The following is a 19513-nucleotide window of genomic DNA, read 5'->3' as shown; positions in this document are numbered from 1 at the left end:
ATTCTCATTTATCTTTTTCATTGTCTTTCCCACTTTCTCCTCTCTCAGTCCCTCTATTTCATTCTCTCTACCTCTCTGTCACTCATTCTCACAGGCTCAATCTCACATAAAAATTAACTCATAGAATAAGTTAACTTATTTAATCTTCATAGCAACCCAGGGGAAAAAGTATTATTATCAACCTCATTTCACAGAGTAAAAAACTGAGGTACAGGAGGTGAAGTAACTTAAGGTCATAAAACTAGTAAGATTCAGAGCCTGGATTTAAACTCAAGAAGTTTGACTGCAAAGCTTTTAATCTTAACCATTGCTACTTTCCATATCTTTGTGATTGTGTTGGCTTTGGAAGTAAAGGGAGGATCTACAATGACATCTTGCAGTAGAGAGGACCAGAAATTGTGGTGCACTATGGAGAGGGAAGGTGAGCCCAGCAAGAGAAATCTGGGAGAATCTGCAGCAAGCACTTGGCAATGATTTCAGGAGAATATATGCACTTCCTGGGGATGCCTAGAAGCCATCAAGAAGTAGCCAAGAGTTCCCACAGTATCTTAGGTCAGGGACTCTTAAAGAGAAATTTGCATACAAAAAAGAATGGCTTCTGCTTCTGTGAAATGTGATAATACATGCACGGTAATTTTCACTATGCTTGGATGCTCAGTAATTGGTCACTGTATATGTTAAGTCTTCCTGCCCTTTTCTGATACTCTTTCTAACATCCCTTGAAGGGCAATCCAAATTTTCACTCAATTACCATCATTCAGCTAATATTCACTGTCTGCTACTTGCAGGTCAGCAGGCTGACTCTATGGCACAAGCTTCCCCTTTTCTGGTAATGCTACTTCTGAGCTGTGTTTGCAGCCTCCTCAAATGCTTTGCATACTGGAAAATAATTAAACTTACCCACAGACAAATAAACCAGAGTGAATCCATTTTTCTCCATTAATAAAGATTTATGTGAATATTTTTAATGAAGGTAACTGAAAGCAGATGGAGGAATAAGAAGTTTGTACGAAGCACTTAGTAGTCAACTCGGCAGAGATGAAAGTGTGTCAGACTAAAACAAATATTAGTAAGAACAATATATGGTCATTTTGTGCCTTTATAGGAGGAATGCCAACGAGAAACTTCGGTGTGAAAAGATAACTGCCCTCCCACCAAGCCCAAAAAGAAACTAAACTGCTTATCAGGCATGGCGAGTCTATGGTATGTGGTCAGCCTTATTAGCATATCTTAATTGAGAATTAGACTGTCATGGCAGAACACATTGTAATTTTAAAACTTGGGAGACAAAATAACTCATTGAAATTCCCAAGGCACATCTTGTTTCCTACCTATTCCTTGAAGTGTTTTCCCTTTTTTTCTCTCTTTGTTTTCCTGTTATTCATTTCTTCTTTCTTTCTTCTACCTTCAGCCATGCTCTCAACTTTCCTGTTCACTGTCTAAATCCCTCCTTTTATACAATTATGTTTGTGATACATTTCCACAATTATCAAAAGTTATTACTTCTTTTCTCTCTCCTCTCTGCTTTATATTGCTTTTCCTTTATCTTTGCCTCCCATTATTCATTCTCATTCATCTTGTTCATTGTCTTTCTCCCCTCTCATTCCCTCTGTCTTTTCCCCTCTACCTCTCTGTCACTCACTCTCACAAGCTCAATCTCACATACAAATTAAATTATTATAAAGAATTTCTTTGCTGGTTACAAATTCCGTTTGTGCCCAGGGACTTAGGATTGCATAAGATTGGATGCATCTCACGCCCTGTTGCTCTAAGCCGAAAATGTTTTCTTGACCCCCTCTCACTTCACACTACTGGAGGAATTGCATTATCCGTTATCTCCCCAGAACAGCGATGGGAGGAACATACTGCTGAATATACATTTGGCCATGACTGCATCCATATTATGGAAGACATCATTTGCTCTTAGAACAGAGGACATCGGCACCAGCAATCACGGCCTCATCTGTTAAGTGTGTTTCCCTCACTCTGCAGTTGCTTAGCTCAGACCAGCAAGTACCTGGTGGGCAGCCCTTCCTCTGAACTTGGGGGAGAATCATACAACCTGTTGAACTTGGCTCACACATAGCCTAGGAATGGGTACCCCAAATACTCCAGCACTGGTAGTAGTACTGGTAGGTGGTGTGTTTGAGACACAATCTCAAATAAAACAAAGCAACCATATCCCATGGGACTGGCTGTTTATCTCACATACCTGATCTGGTTGGGACATGAATCAATGAGATCTGAAGTATTTTCCAGGGTACATATGCAATGCTGTTGGTATAGGCCTTGGTGTTATTCTCATGGGTGGTAGTCTAAATTGCAGAGCCACACAGAGGGGCTTTTATTTGCAGGAACATATTAACTATATACTGTTTTCTGGGTGGTGGCTGGGACTGTTGGAATAATTATTTTACAAGTTCACATGAGCATGAAAGATCTGACCCTGGGTGGGTCTTGGGGGCATTTTCTCCTCATGGCGAGCCTTGATAATGCCAAGCTCTAGCTGGTGACCTTAAGAAACCTCTGAGCATTGGCCCGGGATGATTTTCAAGGTCTCTGACAGATCAGTACTAAACTAAAAGTTTCCCTAGACAGTCAAAAAGAAATCCCAGTTAATTGGTCTTCAAAGTACCTAAGATCAGGCAAGGCACAGTGGCTCACACATGTAATCCCAGCACTTTGGGAGGCCTAGGCAGGTGGATCGCTTGAGCCCAGGAGTTCAAGACCAGCCTGGGCAACATGGCAAAATCCCATCTCTACAAAAAATATAAGAAATTAGCTGGGCATGGTGGTGTACACCCATAGTCCCAGCTGCCCAGGAGGCTGAGGTGGGAGGATCGATTGAGCCAGGGAGGTCAAGGCTGCAGTGAGCCATGATGATGTCACTGAATTCCAGCCTGGGTGACAGACTGAGTTGCTGTCTCAAAAAAAAAAAAAGTACTTAAGATCCAAGATTGGCCTAGGATTATTCAGAAACCCTAGGGAATGTGGAAACCTGTCCCAATCCCACTAGACTCTAATTACTGTAGAAACTACACTCAGGTATTTAGTTTATACTACTATACGCCACAGAACTAAGTGTTGACTTTATGACATGTCTTGCTTATTAAGCCACATGGTGCAAGTCAGGGATGTAATATGGTTAATCTCCTTTTTTTTTTTAGTAGGACATGCCCATGAGGAAAAAAAAGTCTATGTATATATATATTCCTTCACCCAGAAATAGAGACAGAGACCCAGAGACAGGCTCACGCTTAATGCCTACCATGAGACTCCTACCAATCTCTATGGTGGTAGGATCTCTGATGGAGGTTGGGTCTCTGATGGAGGTTGGGTCTCTGATGGAGGTTGGGTCTCTGATGGAAGTTGGGTCTCTGATGGAGGTTGGGTCTCTGATGGAAGTTGGATCTCTGATGGAGGTTGGGTCTCTGATGGAGGTTGGGTCTCTGATGGAAGTTGGGTCTCTGATGGAAGTTGGATCTCTGATGGAGGTTGGGTCTCTGATGGAAGTTGGGTCTCTGATGGAGGCTGGGTCTCTGATGGAGGTTGGGTCTCTGATGGAAGCTGGGTCTCTGATGGAGGTTGGGTCTCTGATGGAAGCTGTGTCTCTGATGGAGGTTGGGTCTCTGATGGAAGTTGGGTCTCTGATGGAGGTTGGATCTCTGATGGAAGTTGGGTCTCTGATGGAGGTTGGGTCTCTGATGGAGGTTGGGTCTCTGATGGAAGTTGGGTTGTTGGGACCTGGTCTGATGTAGCTCTCTACATGGAATTGGCAGTAGCTATTCCAACCTTAGCCACCTGCTGCTCTCTTCTGAACAAGAAGGGGCTCTAATGTATAAAATCTATCAAAGAATGTAAGAAGGTTTCCTTTCTGAGCCAGGCAAATAATCTCCCCAGTAGCCAAGAAGAGGAACAGAAGATGTGCACCCTATAATGCTGGCCTTGGGGTGTATTAGGTGTATGAGATAGAAAAATAGGCCCCAAATATGTAACTTCAAATTTAGCTTCTTCTGAGGCATTTTTCTGGAAAACCTTCAGCTCTATGGGTGTGACTCAATTAGTGTTTACTGAACATTTAACTTATTGGAAATATTGGAAATCAAATAATATTTCCAAATTTCAGGTGAGAAAACTGAGTCAAAAGATCACTAACAGACACAATGAAGTGACTCAGAAAAAAAAGATGAATTTATGTATCTGGGTTCTGAATCTCTAGGACTATTGTGTTCACTACAGACTACTAAATGCTTTGTCTCAAAATCCACTGAAAGATTGTATCATTGCATAAGCTCCATTCATCTCAGCTACTAGTAACACACAGTTATCTTGGAATACAAACCAAAGAAATATGAAATACAATGAAATTTCAAAAAAGAAATAGTGTTGCAGGAATACAATTTCCCAAACACATGTTAGTTAATATTCTAGTATTAACTTTTACACTTTGCCTTTTATCTTGGCACGTCAGAGTACATAAACCATTATTCTAAGACCTTCACCTTCATTCTCTCATGATAAAAAAGGAGATTCAGAAATAATTGTGCCCAGTATTCCCCTAAGGAAACTAAAGCTCATAGAATTTCAATGGAAGCTCTGCTTCCAGTTTAAAGTAACTCTGCACCCCAGGTTGCCCACGGCCATGCCAATTTCAAAGATTCTGTCCCAATATCACCATATGTGGCCTCTCACTTCTCAGACTAGCCTGAACTGGGCTCCGGGAAACATGGACTCTAGCTTCCAATATTCATTGACCCATTTGACAGATGTTAATGACCTACTGTGCACATGACAGTGTTAAAGTAAATAAAACTCCATCATGTCTTGGTGGAAATATGAACAATTATGCCCATTAGCATTGTTCGATAGGCTGGTAGGCATAATTGTTATATTTCCACTAAGACATGATGGTGCAGGGGAAGGCAGGGCAGGAGGCAGTTCATGGAAGCCAGAGCCTGGAAGCTGGCTCTGAGTGGGATGAGATTCAACTGTCAGGTAAAAGTGGAAGCAGAGCACTTCAGGTAGAGAGAACAGCATGAAGGCCAATAGGACTTTGATGATGTAGAGGCGTAGTTTCGAGAAATGGTCCAGATGCCTTATGCATGAGCATGCGATGGTTGAGGAGGCAGGAGTGTAGAAGAGAGTGAAACTAGAAAGCCAGGTTGAACCCAGGCTTTGAAGTGTCCAGGATGCCAGGCTGAGAAGCTGGGACTTTATTCTTCATACAGTAGGGAGCCATTGCTTGTTTTTAAGCAGAGCAGTGGCCTGAGAAAATATGAACATCAGGAAAATGTATATGCAGAGAAGGAGAATGTGTGGAGGGGAGATCAATTACAAGCTGATATTTTTAGATGGGAAGAGGCAATAAGCCAGATAAGACGCTGGGGTTTGAATGAGGCCAGACAGTAAGGTCACAGAGGGGGATGCAGATTTCAGGAAAGGATGGATATGGAGACCATAATTTCTGTGGCCTAGACTTTTTATCTGAACTTGAGGCTGGTGTTTCTCCTCCTGAAACGACTGGAGAATGATCCATAAACAGGTTTCCAATAATGTCCTCCCAACTCCACAATGTGTCATATCAGTAGTGGCCACTAGGAGACGCAGTTACATTAACAACTGCAGTAGAAACCAGAAAAGAAAAAGGTCCTGCAGGGGTGTAGATGCAGAGAATTAGATGGGAAGGGTGAGGGGCAGTAGGGTTGTCCAGGTGGGGGAGGCTGGGCCCAATGCATGGAATTTGTACAGTTTCAAGAAACTTCAGATGAGTTTGCAAAACGGACCAGAGACGATGGAAAATCGCATTAATGTTGTTACTACTATACAGCATACCATTCACATGTGCTATGAGCATTTCTATTGTTTCTAATCTATAAGTGAATTGTACACAAGGACTAGGCATAATCTCGTCTTATAGCCAACAAAACGAAGTCTGAGTTACACACATATTGCATCTCAGTGAATAAATTTCTGAGATACTATATATACATATATAGATGCACCAAGAACTTGACATGTGGTGTGTGACCAAGACAATCCTGCTGTCATGAAGCAAGGGAGTGGGAGATAATCAAAGATCAACTGAGCAAACCAATGAATAAGATAATGCATTAATGGTAACTGCTATGAAGGTAACAGCATGGTAGTATTGTAGAGTATAGCAGGAATGGTGGGGCTGGGAGGGCTTCATTTAGTTAATAAATGAAAGCCTCTCTGAGCAGGTGCCACTGAGTTGAAATCTGAATGATGAGAAAAAACCAATCAAGTGAAGACCTGCAGAAAGAGGACTGCAGGCAGGGAGAACAGCAGGTGCAAAAGCCCAGTGGAGAGAATAACCTTGACATTCTCCTGGGACAGTAAGGGCAGAGTGGGCTGGGCACCGTGGCTCATGCCAGTAATCCCAGCACTTTGGGAGCCCAAGGTGGGCAGATCGCTTGAGCTCAGGAGTTCAAGACTAGCCTGGGCAACATGGCGGAACCCCATCTCTACCAAAAATACAAAAATCAACTGGGCACAATGACGTGTTTCCATAGTCCCTGCTACTCAGGAGGCAGAGGTGGAAGGATCAGTTGATCCCAGGAGATCGAGGCTGCAGTGAACCATGATTGCACCACTGCACTCCCGACTGGGAGACAGAGTGAGACCCTGTCAGAAAGAAAGGGAAAGAAGGAGAGGGGAGGGGAGGAGAAGAGAGGGGAGGGGAGAGGAGGGGAGGGGAGGGGAGAAGGGAAGGTCAGGGTGGGCTGGGCGCAGTGAGTGAGGAACAACTGGTTAAAGATGAATTAGAAGGGTGGGGCAGCCAGAGCCCAATTGACCAAGAAGGTGATTACAAGGAATTTAGATTTTTTTACAGGCAATTATTCCAACGTAGGTCCAGACCCATACCTAACATTTTTGAGGCCCAAAACAAGAGTTTAAAGGGAAACCCCAGGCTATGTTGTAACATCCTCTGTGTCCACTATTCTAGTATGAATGTCCCCAGAAAGAGACACATGAGAGTTCATGCCCATTAACAACTAGTGGGCTGCTGAATGCCAGTGAAGACTGGTTGACCATACGAGGAGGCCAAGACATTTTCAGCTGGCAGCAGAAAGGGCAAGTGAAATGGATTACAAGGGGCTATGTTTCCAGGACAAACTTCACCCACTGCAGTTGTGTCTGGAGCAGAATGTGCTGTGAGAGGCGGAGACAAGATAAGAGTCCAGCTTGAACTACTGGAGAAAGAATAGATGAGGGAGAGTATATTGGTTATCTGTTGCTATGTTACAAACTGCTCCAAACATAGCGGTGTAAAGCAACAGTATTTATTATCTCATACCGTTTCTATGCGTCAGGAATCCACAAGTGGCTTGGCTGAGCAGTTCAGGTTTAGCATCTCTTATGAGGCTCCAGTCAAGATCTTGGCCAGGGCTGCCGTCATCTGAAGGCTTGACTGGGGCTAGAGGATCTGCTTCTAAAATGGTCCACTTACCTGGCTCGCAGGATGAAAGAAGCAGGAGGCTTCTGTTACCACAACTTTCCACTGGGCTGCCTAGGGGCTCCCACGTGTATTAGCCTGTTTTCACACTGCTGATAAAGACATAACTGAGACTGGGAAGAAAAAGAGGTTTAATCTGACTTACAGTTCCATATGGCTGGGGAGGCCTCAGAATCATGATGGGAGATGAAAGGCACTTCTTACATGGAGGTGGCAAGAGAAAAATGAGAAAGAAACAAAAGCAGACACCCCTGAAAAAAACCATCAGATTTTGTAAGACTTATTCCTGTCACGAGAATAGCATGGGAAAGACCAGCCCCCATGATTCAGTTACCTACCCCTAGGTCCCTCCCACAACACGTGGGAATCCTGGGAGCTACCATTCAAGTTGAGATTTGGGTGAGGACACAGGCAAACCATATCACCATGGCATGGCAGCTGGCTTTCCCCAGATCAATGACGGGGCCAGGCTGCTGTGTCTTTTATGCTCTAACCTCGGAAGTCACTCTACAATATTCTACTCGTTACGTAGGTAAGCCTTATCCAAGTGGAAAGAACTACACAAGGGCCTGATCACCGGGAAATGAGAATCCGTGTGGGTGATCTTGGAGCCTGGCTTCCACAAGAAGTAAGAACATTTATCAAGAGTATGTAATCTTACTACAATATCTCCTTTTATTCTTCCAACAACTATAGGGATTAGTTACCACTGTTCCTTATAAGAAAGAGTAAGCTCAGAGAACTTCAGTAAAAGTTGCCCCAAACTCAGTTATTACGTGGCAGAGCTAATTGTCAAACACAGATCTGACTTACTCCAAACTCACAAGCTGTTAAACTACATAATGCTCTCTTCCTAGGTGAAAAGAAAAGGCATGTTGTTAGGTGAGTGTTCAGGTTGAGTAGAAGAAAATGTAAGTGAAATGACCTCCAGGATTCTAGCTTTATCTGTGAATATTTGGGTGCTTTGTGATTCAGTTTATTTATCTCCAACGTGGGACTAATATAGGTACCTACTTAGAGAGTTGTAAGGATGAAAGGAGCTTATAGTTGCAAAATGCTTAAAATGATGCCTAGCACATAGTATGTGTCATATAGGTATTTTTATAAATAAACCAGTTAAAACTTGATCAATAAATCAGTAGTACTGACATCTCTCCATATTTTTATTCCTGCTCAAGTAATTCTCTAATCTGCCTTACACTTTGAAACTGTCTTTGTCTACATTGATCTTGATTTTTTTGTAAAGATGAGGCCTCACCGTGTTGCCTGCACTGGACTTGATCTCCTGGACCCAGAGCAATCCTCCTGCCTCAGCCTCCCAAAGTGCTGGGATTACAGGCGTGAGTCACCACACCCCACATCAGTCTTTATCTGAAAGTTCCAAGAAGATGGGGTTGTCTGGATTGTAGTAGGTAACAATGACCAACCATTGTAAATATCTATCATAAGCATTAGAATGGTTTTCTAACATGTCTCTCTCCTGCCTCCATTGTGAGCCAGCAGAAAACTTGTCTTTTTCAAGTCCCCTGTGACTTGCACAACATCCAGCTCACAAATAAATGAAGGACACACCCATATGGTATTAATAATACTATTTTTGGTGATGATATAATGGCTTGCAAATCCACCAAAGGGATTCCTGGAACATCTTTCCATAGGCGGGGCTGCTCCCCAGCATCTGGGTGGGCCCTCCTCGCACTGTGGACTCCTCCTACCAAGAAAGTGCTATTTTTAACCTTGGATGGGTAGATGACTGGTTATTTCCAAAGGGTGGCTGAGAACACGATGGCCATGACCCTTTGGACTACAGCAAAAATATGTGCATGACAAGGAAAATCCTGTACCCTTTTCTGGCTTTGTCCTTTACCACCATCCTTCCCGGTTCCAGTTTGTTCACATTGCCTTCTTGCAAGCTAAAAAAAAAAAAGAAGAGAAGGAAGGCAGGCAGGCAGGAAGGCAGGCAGGCAGGCAGGCAGGCAGGAAGGAAGGAAGGAAGGCAGGAAGGAAGGAAGGCAGGAAGGAAGGAAGGCAGGAAGGAAGGAAGGAAGGCAGGAAGGAAGGAAGGAAGGAGGGAAGGAAGGAAGGAGGGAAGAAAAGAAGGAAGAAGAAAGGAAAATTTCTGAATGTGTTATCCATACTTTTTATAAAAGCCCATCGTTTTTTATTATATCAGGAAGCCTGTGAAGGGGCCGAGAGCCTTGGGAATCATAACGGCAACATAATGAAAGCATGTCGGAATTTAGCTATTCTGCAGTAAAAACACATTTTTGCTTAATATCATTTAAAACAAAATATCATTTTTGCAAAATGGAAGAAAGTACTACAGAGTATCAGAATGATCTTATGAGACTCTCATATAATTTTTAACTGGTTTACCCCCTTCCTAATTTACTAATGAAAAGGATTACAAAAACATGACCATGTTATACCTTCTGTCCTTTTTTGAAAAGTAAAATTGAATCTCTTTTATAATAAAATTGAAAGGGTAAATTAATGACTTTCATTCCCCCTCCCCCTCCACTCAAAAAAAATACTTTTTTGATGAAATGGCCTTGATCCAACCCGTTCTGTCAATGGGCTTTAACAGCATCAAGAGTATGTCTAACAGGGTGTGAGCAGGATAGTGATGTTTTGGCATAAGAGCCCTGGTGTCCCCAGTGGCTCACAGTGGGAAATCTGCCAGTCTTCAATACCTGATTTCTGTCTCAGGCAGCTTTCCTTCCTGCTGAAGAGATGTGAGACCTGCAAAGCAGAACGCTAAGTCTTTCCCTGACATCTAGTGTCAACGTGTGAAATGACAGACTGGAAATCAGACACCCACTAGGACAAGGATGTTAACCTTATTTGTTAACTGGGTTAATGAGTAGCATTCCTCAAGGTCGCCTATTGGTCTAGTAACCTTAAGGGTCCATCAGGGAACAGCCTGCAGATTCCCTACCTCACAGCCCCCAGACAGAAGGGGTGGAGAGGCACCTGGAAGATGAAAATGCATCACTTTCCTCATTGTACAAGATCCCTTACTGATCCAAGGGATCAGTACAACTTTCCTCATTGTACAAGATCCCTTACTGATCACATCCTCTGTGCTTACCTATCTCCTGGCTGAAAAAAGTCAGAAATCATTGCTTATATCTTGATCAACTGTCTTATCCCAGGTTCTCTTATTCAGAGTCCTCTCCAACCCACTCTTCTGCCTTCTCATGACCTTTTTACTCTTGATTTTCCTGGCATATGAAATTTACACAGAATGCACAATATAGGTCAACAGATGCCAATGCAAAAAAAAAAAAAGAAGAAAAAAAAGGTAGGAGAAGCTTTTAACTTTTGTTTCCCGACACTCGCGAGCACCAGGACACAATGATGCACGTCCATTTTTTGGCAGAGGAGTTGTTGGGTCCTTCTCACATTTTAGCTTTTTAAGCATCTCAGCAGATGGCGCCATTAACGTACAGAGAGTGCTCGAATAACGTCATCGTTTCGTTATAACATTGATGAGAAAAATAAAATGTCTTCCCAGCTGAAGCCACTGTTTGTGTGGAGTTCGCACATTTTCCCCATGTCTGCGTGGGTTTCCTCTGGGTACTCCACTTTCCTCCCCTATCCCAAAGCTGTGCACATTAGGTGAACTGGCTTGTCTACATGGTGCCAGTGTGAGTGTGGGTGTGGGTGTGGGTGTGAGCATGAGCGCGTCCTGAGGTGGGATGGTGTCCTGTCCGAGTTCACCTTGTGTCCTGAGCTGTTCCAGGAGGCTCCAGTCATCCAAAACCTGAACTGAAATAATTGGGTAAATAATTATCTTATTTTTATTAATCTTTCTTAATTGTCTGTATAGCTTATATTGATTTCAAAGTTTAAGAAGTGTTTTGGTCTTTATTTAGAAGTTTGGTGGTGCTTTTGTGGACAGAAATACGCCACAGGACCTTAACTCTTATTTATCTCAATTAGCGTGTGATCAAATTGGCTTTGTTGTATGTGGTTGCACTTGAAGTTGCAGTTTCCAAGAACCTATTGGTGACTGGGCACAGTGGTAATTCCAGCTACTCTGGAGGCTGAGGCAGGAGGATCCCTTGAGCCCAGGAGTTCAAGACCAGCCTGGGTAACATAGCGAGACCCCTTCTTAAATTAAAACAGAAAAAAAAACCCATTACATTAAGTGAGGACTTAATGTAATCAATACTTAATGGTATTTGATAAAGTATCTTTGCTCTGAAAAAGCATTGGTTGATACCATACCAATACCATACTGCCAAAAATGTCCAGAATCAGTGGCTTCTGTACTGCAGGGAGTGTAGGATATTAGAATTGTCCAAGAAAATTGTGGGTGGGGTGGGTGTGGGGCACCTTCCTGAGAATGAGAATCTTCAACATCAAGGGAAGGTTGAAAGCCTACAGTAGTTAGTTCATGCCCTCCTCCAGGCAGCGCACTGAAATCATTCCAGAACAGTTGAAATTCTGCTGTGATGATGCATCTCCTTAGATTACATGGCACTTCCTCAATAACCCATAACAGACCTATAATAACACAACAACATTCCTTGCCAAGAAATTCCCCCTCTATACCCTCTCTTCCCAATATTGCAGTGTAAGCCCTTTTCTCCTTCAGTAGAACCTGAGATTCTTTTATCCTTTCATTGGTCTAATGTAATGTTACTCAGTGTCTACGAACCAGGCAATGTGTCTGGTTCTGGGAAAACAGAGGAGACAAAAGTCCTAGAACAAGCACTCAGGTTACTTACAGTCAAAGGAGATATGCTTGGTGTTGATTAGATTATGTCTCAGGAATCTGTATGATCTGACTGTAAGTCACAGCCCCTCAAACCATCAAACAATCATCTATTTGCCTGAAAGCCCAGAAGTCTTATAAGGTTCTCCTGGTTGCCCTCCTTCTCCCCTCTGCCTTTCAAAATAATGGCTATTACATCTGGCAGGAGGTTCTCCCCCCATCTGAGTGCTTCTCACAGGTTAGTCTGTAGGTTGGCCAGGCGAACCTGCAGTTAGCGAGCAGGGGTAGAGAAGGGGCAGGAAGAGCCAACTCCTCCCTCTGTGATTGCAATGCCCCTAGAACATTGGAGCAGTGTGGTGTGTATATTCTCCTATCTGAACTTGTCCTAGAAAGTATCACGTGACTGTCTCAGGTAAGTAGCAACAGAAGTGCTATCTATGTGTGTGTGATGGACAGGCTGCAAGAAGTCTCCTCCAATGCAGTCTCGTACATCTCTCTTGATTACTGGCCTAATCAGCAGCTATAAAACAGGAGCACCATCTAAGAGCAGACTTCTTAGCTCAAGTTTTAGGAAGTTGGTCTATTTTTTGTAAAAGGGAGGGGTGGCTATAAATAAGGAAAAGACTAAAAAATTAATAAACAGTAAAGATCAACAACTGCCATAAAATAGCAAAAATATCCCAGAAGACTTTTCCTTTATTATTTTTTCAGGAGTGAAATTTCAAGTTAGTATATGTAAATATCTGACTTGGTGGAACATGATGAATTTGTTTAAAAAAGAAATGACGAGAACCGTTGCTGACCTCATTGGAAGAAATGGCTTTTGTAAAATCTTTTTTTATTTTTGTATGTCAAATTTGGTGGCTCTGGAATGCATGCCTGTGAGCCAAATGGCACTGAGAAAGACTCTGCCCTTGAAACTTAGTATTAAGAGATTCTTAAGGGTTTTTTAAAGCAGTTTAGCTATTTTTATTTTATTTTCATCCATTTTGTGGTCCAAAGGCCGTCCTTCAACAAAACAAACTATGCTAGTCATCATTAGAAAAGTTAGAGAAAGTCAATGGTAGAGAAGAAAATTCAGATGGTAATGGTGAATTGCCTGCCACCTTTTTAAGTGGTCTCATACATATCACCATACATTTAGGGTATATACGGCAAAGACAGAAACTTAGACCCACAGGGAGAAAGAAAATTTATAAACAACTAAAATTCAAACTATGCAATTGGAAAAACCACATCTGTCCCTCTCATTGAAGGCATCTCATAATTTACTGCAGAGTAACAGCAAGTATTGATTTCTGCCCTTCAGCTTCTTGAACTGCCATTTATCACTGTTACCTCCCAGAAACTTCATGTCAGAAAACCACTGTTCATCAGGCTTTTCCATAACAACACACAAACAGCTACAGAAAAAGCAAAGACTTCAACTAGCTTCATTCAGGCATCTTGATGCCTTCCTCCGGCAATCAGTGTTCAGGATCCTCCTAAAGCCCAATTTTCCTCTCCTGGGCCAAATAGGAGACTCTACACCGGAGATCCTGGTAGAAGTTCTTTCCTTACTTCTGGCTCCATCCAAATATTTCTTTTTGTTCAGCATTATGAGGCTTTCTAGGCTGTCTGTGAAGAGCTTCTTTGAGAAGACAATTAAACTTTATGTGTTAAAAGAGTAGCCGAGTCTCCAAGCCCTTCACTAAAAGGGATTCCAGAGATGTCTCAGTTTCGTCAAAGGGCCTAGATCCATTATCATCTACAAATTAAGTCCATTCCTCATGAAACTCATTTAATCAAATGATTTGGTAGAATCATGGGGCTAGAAAGATCTTTGAGAAATCCATTGGTAAAGTCTAAGGTCTCAAAACGTTCGATATCCAAAATAGAGGAGAAAACATTTCTTTCGAAGGAAAAATTTCAAAGAACTGAAAGAGGCTACCTGGAGTTCCCTTTGGGGGATTTTATATGGTTGGCCCAAGCTCTGCAGGAAAAAAAGGTTGTGATTAATTAGTAACGGTATAGAAAAGGGTAAAATGTTGATTCTGGCCTGACTTATCCAAAATGAGGCATTTTCTCTTCTTTTAGCTTTGCTCACAGTCTTTCTCCATCATATGTTGTTTCTGTTAACCATGCCTTATAAAAACCTTTCAGAATCACGATCTACTTTAGTCTTCTCTTCTGGAAACAGCAACAAACCTTTTTATCTTTTATCCTGGAACCTATTATCCAACCCTTTAATCATCTTGGTTGCTTGTTTCTGCAATCACTCTAATTTCTTCACATCTCTTTGAACAGTGGTGACCAACAGTGAACATAGTACTCTATAACTCAGACCATAATTTGACTAATTCAAAATCTAAAGGCATGATTGCCTCTCAACTTCATATTTCTTCATATGCCCGGGTATTACATGGGGTTGTTCACAATATTCTTTGACTTACATCCATGCCAGGTCACTGTTACCTGTGTTCAGACATCATTCCAGATCTCTTGTTGATGAGATTCTTCAGAGATTTCACATCAAAATAATTTGCCCAAAAGAAGCCTCTGTTTTGAGGGATAGGAAAGTTTGGACAAACGTAAAAGATGTTTTTAAAAAAAGAAAAAAGACAGCCATTTTAAAACTAAAGCAGATGTTTAAAATGTTGAAAAGGGAAATTTAGTAAAAGGCCAACATTTTTGAAAAGCAAATTTTAGCAAATCAGATATTTTAAACAAGAAGTTTCATGGGATACTAAATTAAAACTCCAAGTGTGTCCCAGATCCATGCCCTGTCCTCCCATCACCCTTCCGTGTCCACCCCTACAGGATCCAGGTTGGAACTAGCACAAGGAGAAAGTGTGATGCTAATTTGGGGGAGCTAAAATTGGCAATAAAACAATTTAAAAGTAAAATTTAAAACAAAAGACAGCTGAATTCAAATAGATATAAGGTCAGTCCCAAGTGAGTTGACCCAGGCTGATGGATGTGCTATGAAAAGCTTACCTAGCTAGAGTCTAAACGTGGGAACTGTGCAGCCTCCTAGAGACTTACATTTGTGGGTGCTCTGGGGAACCCCCAGGATCCCTCTAGAAAGGAACCCTTCACAAGTAACCTAAGACATCTTTAGACTTTAAGGAGCAAGATATGTAAATGTCCAGCCAGCTCCTTGTACTTAACATATCTAGATCTGAGTTTATAATCTTCGCCCTCAAATTCTTCCTTCAGCTTCCCTGTTTTGTTGATGGCATGGCCAGTTCCCCCAACTCCAGTCTGGTAAATCAGAGTAATCTTTGTTGCCTTCTCCCCGAAATCTTGCTGAATCACATGACATCTAAATCATACCTTTTGTATTATATTAATCTCTTCTATTCCCATCCCACCCACTTTGTCCAGTTCTTTTTACCTCTTCCCTTCACTACTACAGTAGCCTCCCAGCTGTTTCTCCACCTTCTTCGCTTCCCCTGCAACCCCCTCTGTAATCTGCCAAATTCATCCTTTCAGAGCACATTCTAGTGATATTGCTCAAAAACACTTCAGGAATTCCCATTATCCCTCCAAATCATTGTGAAATTCCTAACCCTGAGAGTCACGACCTTCTGCAGTAAAGCCCCCAGTCTACCCTTCCAAATGGGTCACTTGCTCCAGCCAGCTTTTCCGTCACTATGATTTTGTTGGCTGATCTTTCAACTTCCGACTTCTTTACAACTTCCATCATTTTATTCACCCTTGAAGTTCATCTTAAATGCATGCACAGCTGGACGAGGACCAGAGCCTATTCAGCTACTTTAAATAAATGCAATGCTCTAAAAGCAGAGGTCATTCTGCTCAGGCCTAAGGGCTGTACTTCTTAGGAAACCCATGGATGTTTTAGGAGATTTTTATGAAAAAAATATTTATGTGGACACTTTTACAGAGAGGGCTTTAATCACTTTTAATGACCCTAAAAATAGTAAGAGACAACCCCCAGAGGCACCTTTCCTCCCTTCTCTCTCAGCGTCAACGGCACTCCACCTGCATTGGAAGCACCTGTCCAATCCCCCGAGACAGCAAGTGCCACAGGGACCGGTTCTGTCACCCGTGATGATGCGTCCCAGCACCTTCCCCAGCTCTTCTCACACAATTATATTGAACATCTGCTAATTGCCAGGCATCGGGCTAAATGCTGAGGGGAAGGAAATGAAATATGAGTTCCCTGCCCTCTTGGAGCTCATGGTCCAGTGAGGGAAGCGTGCAGTTTAACCCACTATTCAAATATTCTGTGACAAATGCTCTGATGAAATACACATATGGTATTATGTAAACATTGACAAAGCTCATTTCAGCAGGGTCTGGGGCATCAGGTCACCCTTTTGGAGATGAGGAATGTGCTCTGATCCTGTGAAATCAGGATGAGGTAGCCAGATACCAGAGGAAGGACCTTCAGAGAAAGAAATGGCATGTGGGGAAAACTCCCCACAACATGGTAGAAGTAGTGTGTTTTAGCCCTGGGATAGAGTGGGCATGGGGGAAAAGAGGCAGCAATAGACAAGTTCTGAATTTTATCCTGCACAACCTGAAGGAGCAAATGAAGGATTAAAAGCAGGGGAACAGCACGCTCATATTTGCATTGCAAGAAAATCAGTTTTTGCAACAGAGTGGAAAATGAGTTGGAGCAGTGAATTCTTATGAGCCTATTCAGCTACTTTAAATAAATGCAATTAAAGGTCTAAACTAAGATCACACCGAAGGGAATGGAAAGAAAGGGAAAGAGTCTAGAAATATTTGGGAGTTATAATCACCAAGATACAGTTATTAATTAAATGTGAAGAATGAGGGAGAAGGAGGAATGGTGAGTGACACCTGGATAGCTGGCCTGTAAGTCTAAGTGATAGGTGACTATTTCCTGATATGGGGAAGTCAAAGAAGGGGAGGGGAGCCTCAGAGGTTCAGTTGAATTTGTAGTTCTTACAGCCCTGACTTCAGAAAGCTGATCTGAGTCAAGATGCAGATTTTTGGATTCATTCCAATATAGGTGATCATTCATTATATGAATTTTAATTAAAACCCATGCAAAATACAAAGATACAATGAGCAGAAGGCAAAGACAATAAAACAAAAAGGTACAGGCTAAGAGTGCCCGTTGGACTGGAGAATATAAAGTGACTATTGATCCTCAGCAGAGTAATCACTTTGGAATGCTGAGGGCAGAAGCTGATTGGCTCCAGGGAGGCCCGAGGTGAGGGAATGGGAAGTGAGGCCAGAGCCTTGCGCCCTCAGATCAGGCAGGAGGCCTTCTCCAGGCCTGTGCTTTCCTGGCTTTGCTCCAATCTTCCTCTAGCCACACCCTTCTGGGGGCAAGAAGTCCTTGAGCTCAGGACCAAAGGAGCACACCCACCTGGAGGCCACACCTTGCTGTCAGACTGCATTTTGATTGCCCATGCTGCCAAAGTCCCTGGCCAAATGTCCTCATGCACATGAGTAGGCCCCTTTCCCTGGACCTGTCAAATGTTTACATAATACCATAATACTATTCCCTGGACTGTGTTACGGGATGGCCCATGAGATGGGCCAGGGGCAGCTGTCTGCAGGATGGGGCAGGGGTGAGGGCTGTTCTCGTATGTGTGGGCTGGAGTACCCACTCATATGCACTCCATGTCTCTCATGGTGGGAGATGGGGCAGAGGAGGGAGGAAGAAGAAAGTCAAGCTATGAGCAGAAAGCCTGACACCCACTCCCCCCATAAGCCGACTTCTACCCCAGGACTCCAAGGAGTCTGAGCTTTTCCAATTTAACCTGACCTTCTAGGTATCTTTATCAAGGTAGGGCAATAGAACACCTTTTATTAAATGTGGCTTGTTAACTTGATATACAACTTTTAAGTATGTAGGTATATGGTGTGCCTCTGTGTGAGCTCTTACCCTCGACCCCAGAGACAGGGCCTAGTGGAGATGGATAATAAGAGAACAAGAGGCAAAGTATTAGGGTAGAGAGGAGTGGGTTTTTTTGTTGTTGTTTATGTGTTTTCTTTTGCTTAAGATATGGTAAACTTAAGCGTATTTTACCCACAAGAGAAAATTTCCAGTAGAGATACAGGGAGAAGGAGAATAACAACAGAGCATCCCTGAAGAGCTAAAAGAGTATGACGTTCCAGCCAGGCCCGGTGGCTCACGCCTGTAATCCCAGCACTTTTGGAGACCAAGGCGGATGGATCACTTGAGGTCAGGAGTTGGAGACCAGCCTGGCCAACATGGTGAAATCCTATCTCTACTAAAAATACAAAAATTCGCCAGGTGTGGTGGCGCCTGCCTGTAATCCCAGCTACTTGGGGGGCTAAGGTAGGAGAATTGCTTGAACCCAGGAGAAGGAGGTTTCAGTGAGCGGAGATGGCACCACTGTCCTCCAGCATGGGTGACAGAGCAAGACTCTATCTCAAAAATAAAAAACAGCATGGAGTTCAAAAATGGTGGTAGTGGGTGTTAGCTCCAGAAATTAGGAGCCATGCACGTTCCTCTGAATTAGGAAGAGCGGTTCTGAGGAATGAGGAGGTCCAAGGTAAGGTCAAGAAAATGATTGGCTGAAATGAACCTAAGCTGAACAATGAATAATTGTCTGCATTTATCTTTTATCTGTCCTTCCAGGAGCTCTGACAAGTACTAAATACAATGAGACTTAAAGAATTTAAATTATTCTGGGGAAAGAAATTAGTAGTCAGTTCTGGTATGCCATGTTGAAGTGAATTTCATAAGTGAGTATATGGAAAGAAATCTGGAGTTCAATATCACTGCCAGAATACTGCCTTGCTTTTTTAAAACAAGGTGACTAAACGTCAAGATTAATTAATGTAATCCATTTCACCCATAAATCTACCACTACAATTCTCAAACTTGATTCTGCGACCCTAGTACCTCAAGAGCTGTTGCAAAACTATATCCAAATACTCAAAACAGGTTTACTTTTGATTCACCTTAAAAATTAGAAGTACGTATGTGCTCGATGTCAGCTTTTTATAAGGCAGAGGAGAAGTGGTGAAATCAAATTAAAAATAGTATGATTTCATAATGCCTAAAAGCCTGTAAATGACTATACTAAGGAGTTGGAATCATTCAAGATTCTCAGGTAAACTGATGATATGTGATATGGTTTGGCTGATCCCCCACCCAAATCTCATCTTGAATTGTAATCCCCAAAATCCTGGTGTGTAGAAGGAGGGACCCGGTGGAAGATGATTGGATCATAAGGGTGGTTCCCCCATGCTATTCTTGTGATAGTGAGTTCTTACAACATTTATGGTTTTATAAGGCAGTTTTCCCTTCTCTTGCACGTTCTCTCTCCCCTGTCACCGTGTAAGATGTACCTCTTCCC

The sequence above is a fragment of the Papio anubis genome, chromosome 9 (genome assembly GCF_008728515.1).
Source record: "Papio anubis isolate 15944 chromosome 9, Panubis1.0, whole genome shotgun sequence".
Classification (NCBI taxonomy): Eukaryota; Metazoa; Chordata; class Mammalia; order Primates; family Cercopithecidae; genus Papio; species Papio anubis.
The sequence above is the reverse complement of the archived record's forward strand: the minus strand, read 5'-3'. Positions refer to the sequence as shown.